This window comes from Xiphophorus maculatus, chromosome 21 (assembly GCF_002775205.1).
Source record: "Xiphophorus maculatus strain JP 163 A chromosome 21, X_maculatus-5.0-male, whole genome shotgun sequence".
NCBI lineage: Eukaryota > Metazoa > Chordata > Actinopteri > Cyprinodontiformes > Poeciliidae > Xiphophorus > Xiphophorus maculatus.
Window position 1 is genome coordinate 1,091,354 of NC_036463.1, and position 4,063 is coordinate 1,095,416.

At 45.9% G+C, this 4,063-nt stretch overlaps 1 long non-coding RNA gene across 1 annotated transcript; it reads left to right on the forward strand.

The window, feature by feature from the left end:
* The first annotated feature begins 354 nt into the window (after positions 1 to 354).
* On the forward strand, positions 355 to 1,739 carry LOC111606252. The gene is made up of 4 exons (XR_002751999.1): positions 355 to 565; positions 724 to 785; positions 867 to 929; positions 1,103 to 1,739. It is a non-coding gene; the product is annotated as an uncharacterized LOC111606252 (long non-coding RNA).
* Positions 1,740 to 4,063: the final 2,324 nt, after the last annotated feature.

The window sequence follows — 4,063 nt, forward strand, 5'->3', positions numbered from 1 at the left end:
AATTATTTTTATTTTTATAATTAATTTGTAATCATTGATAATTAACCAGTCTGTCATTTACCCCTGCTAAAAGCTTGCTTAATAAAGATGCATTAAAATTCTTATGAGATTTGTGGACAGTGAAATTAATTGAGTCATCTATTGTTTTTGGTTCTTCTAATTAGTATAAAACCTATGAACATGTTTCTAGAAAGTGGTGGCTTCAGACGTTCCTTTAGTGGTAGTAAATAATGACCTTCGGGCTTATGTTGAGCCACTAAAACTTGTCTAGTCTGTAACAAATGCTCGTTGTTGATTGGGAGAGAGCTACCATTAACAAGTGGTTATTGAAGTTATGCAGTTGCAGGTGTAACCCACATAAAGTGGGTATGCCACTTTAAGAGAAGAGGTTAAGGAAGCTGGGTGGTCTGCCTGGCCAATGAGAAGTTTGGTTTCCAGAGCGTCTGGACCAATCAGGGTGCAGGCTGCCGTTGTGGATCCCGCCCTTCTCCCCCGGGTCTGCAGTACCGTTGGTTTTGCTCTAGAGATCCGACGCGGTGAGACTGCTGAGCGGGGCAGCGCCAGAGTATGTATCCCGACAGTTAAAAGTATTTTTTACGTGCTGTATTAACTGTATTGTGGATAAACTCTTTTGTAAATAGATTTTATGTCAATTGTCCAGCTTTTGTGCTGGAAATTATTTATTAAATGAATACAAACTGAACTTCAGTTTTTTACCGTTAGAGCCGTTAGGAATCGTTGGCTCTTTCTGGCAGTTATTTCAGCTTGTTCTTCGTAGATAAAAGGTAAAATTTAGGCTTTAACATAATTTTATTTTATTAAAGTTTATATTATTTAGATCAAATATGCCTTGTTACATCGTTTAGTGCCCCACGCATCCGGATTGAGACCCACTATACGGTTGTCTGAAGTGTGTCGCACTGAGATCGGTGAGCATATTCGGAGCCTTTTATTTGTGTTTTTGTCGTTTGTTACATTGTTGTTAAAAAATATCCGTTGTTTTAGTAACTAGGTAATGTTTTGTTACTGTGTTGGAAAGAAGGATTAAAGCTAGAACGGCTTGGTAAAGTCCTGTATTTCTGCTGGTCCTGTCTGTTGACAGGTCAGGTTTTTTTTATACTGGATCATTCCTGAAGTGGATCCCTCCTTTGATATTGATGGCGAGCCTTCCCACCTGGACCTAAAGAGAGAACCAGATTTCGTCTATCCCATTTGGAGTCATGCTGCACCCTGCGGTGTGGTAGGAGAGCAACATACATCTTCACACACGGTTATGTGTGAAACCTACAACAGACATTCTCCATTATTATTGTTTTTTTTATTTATTGATTTTTGGACAATACTGTTTGGATTGTTTTATTTCGGACATTGTGACGCACAGCTGTGGTGGAAATTCTCCTGTGAATGAAGTTGAATCAAACCAAATTGGGATTAATTTGATTAATCTGCTGACTAATACAATTTGGAGTGCAGATTACCAGGGTGCACCCGAATTATTTGAAATTAAGAATTAGCACTTGGCCAAGTATTATTGTTATTTCTTTTTTTTTTCATTTTATTGTGTGTAATTTTATTTTCATAATTGTGTGTTTTGTGCAACTGTTAATTGTGTGTTTTCTGTCACTAAAACCAGTTCTTTAAATACACCCAACTGCCCTTGTGTGTCATTTAAACACTCCACTGTGCTCCGATAGCCGAACCTATTGGCCCATTTATCCAAAATATATGTAATACCCTTCTCTACTGTGTTACACAAGGGCTACTCAGATGATTGCTTCTTAACTGAAAAAGGTCACAACTTTTGGAATTAAGGTAGTTAAAGGCGAGATGAGTCTCTCTCGACATCAGCTTAGACCAGGGTTGTCAAACTCCAGTCCTCAAGAGCCGCTGTCCTGCAGTTTTTAGATGTGCCACAGGTACAAAACACTGGAATGAAATGGCTTAATTAATTCCTCCTTGTGTAGATCAGTTCTCCAGAGCCTTGCTAATGACTAATTATTCTATTCAGGTGTGGTGCAGCAGAGGCTCATCTAAAAGTTGCAGGACACCGGCCCTTGAGGACTGGAGTTTGACACCCCTGGCTTAGACAGATAATCTCTCCTAGACCTGTCTCAGGGTAAAACTTGAGGGTTTTAGAGATTTTCCGGACCCGTTAGAGGCTGAGCTGGTCAGAGGTCAGTCCATGTGAGGTTTAGGGCAGGGCTGGCTATAGAGCAATAAAACCTTCTTCCCTCATTCATGAACAAGATCTCGAGATACTTAAACTCCTCCACTTGGGGCAGGACCCCCAGACCCGGAGAAGGCACTCTACCTTTTTCCAGCTCAAGACCATGGCCTCGGATTTGGAGGCACTGATCCCCATCCTGGTTCACTCTCGCTCCAGCGAGAGCTGTAGATTACGACCTGATAAAGCCAACAGAACCACATCATCCACAAAAAGCAGAGATGCAATCTTAAGGCCACCAAAACAGATCCCCTCAAAACCTTGGCTGCACCTAGAAATTCTGTCCATGAAAGTAATGAACAGACTCGGTGACAAAGGGCAGCATTGGCGTAGTCCAACCCTCACCGGAAACGAGCCCGACTTACTGCCGGCATTGCCGGCAGTAAGGCAGACAAGACTCTGACACTGGTCATACAGGGACTTAACAGATTCATGTCAGCCAACACAACCCTACGACATCCAGAGCTTTAAGGAACTCCGGGCGAAACTCATCCACCCCCGGGGCCTTGCCACCAGGGAGCTTTTTAAACAACCTTGGCAACCTCGTTCCCAGAGAATGGAGAGCCCGACCCAAAAGCTTCCCCAATGGAAGGCATGTTGGTGGGATTGAAGAGGTCTTCGAAGTACTCTGCCCACCAACCCACAACATCCCAAGTCAAGGTCAGGAGCACACCATGCCCACTATAAACCGTGTTGGAGCTGCACTGCTTCTCCCTCCTGAGATGCCGGATGGTGGACCAGAATCATCTCAAAGCCATGCGGAAGTCTTTCTCCATGGCCTCTCCAAATTCCTCCCACGCCCAAGTTTTTACCTCAGCAACCACCCGAGCCACATGCCTCTTCGACTGCTGATACCCATCAGCTGCTTCAGGGGTCCCACAGGCCAAAATGGCCCTATAGGATTCCTTTTTCAGCCTGGCAGCATCCCTCACCGAAGGTAGGTTCAAGGATTGCAGCCACAACAGGCACCGACAATCTTGTGGCCACAGCTCCGATATGCCGCCTCAACAATGGAGGCACAGAACATGGTCCACTCAGACTCAATGTATCCCACCTTCACCGGAACGTGTTCAAAGTTCTGTGAATTACAGCTCTGTCTCACATGAGACTCTGCAAGACATTCCCAGCAGACCCTCACAACAAGTTTGAGCCTGCCAGGTCTGACCGGCATCCTCCCCCACCACCGGAGCCAACTCACCACCAGGTAGTGTTCAGTGGACAGCGCCTCACCTCTCTTCACCCAAGTGTCCAAGACATATGGCCGCAGAGCTGACGAAATGATGGCAAAGTCGATCATCGAACTGTGGCCGAGGGTGTCCTAGTGCGAAGTGCACATATGGACACCCTTATGCCTGAACATGGTGTTTGTTATGGACAGTCCATGATGAGGACAGAAGTTCAACAATAGAACACCACTCGAGTTCAGATCGGGGGGGACCGTTCCTCCCAACCATGCCCCCGCAGGTCTCACTGTCATTGCCCACATTAGCGTTGAAGTTCCCCAGCAGCACAACGGAGTCCCCAGGAGGGGCACTCTCCAGTACCCCCTCCAAGGACTCCAAAAAGGGTGGGTAATCTGAACTTCTGTTTAGCGCATAAGCACAAACAACAGTCAGAACCTGTCCCTCCCCCACCTGTAAGCGGAGGGAGGCTACCCTCTGATTCACTGGGGTAAACACCAACGTACAGGCACGGAGACGGGGGGCAACAAGTATGCCCATTCCTGCCCGGCGCCTCTCACCATGGTCAACTCCAGAGTGGAAGTATGTCCAGCCACTCTCAAGGAGACTGATTCCAGAACCAGAACGTCTGAACCTCACACACTAACTCAGGGTCCTT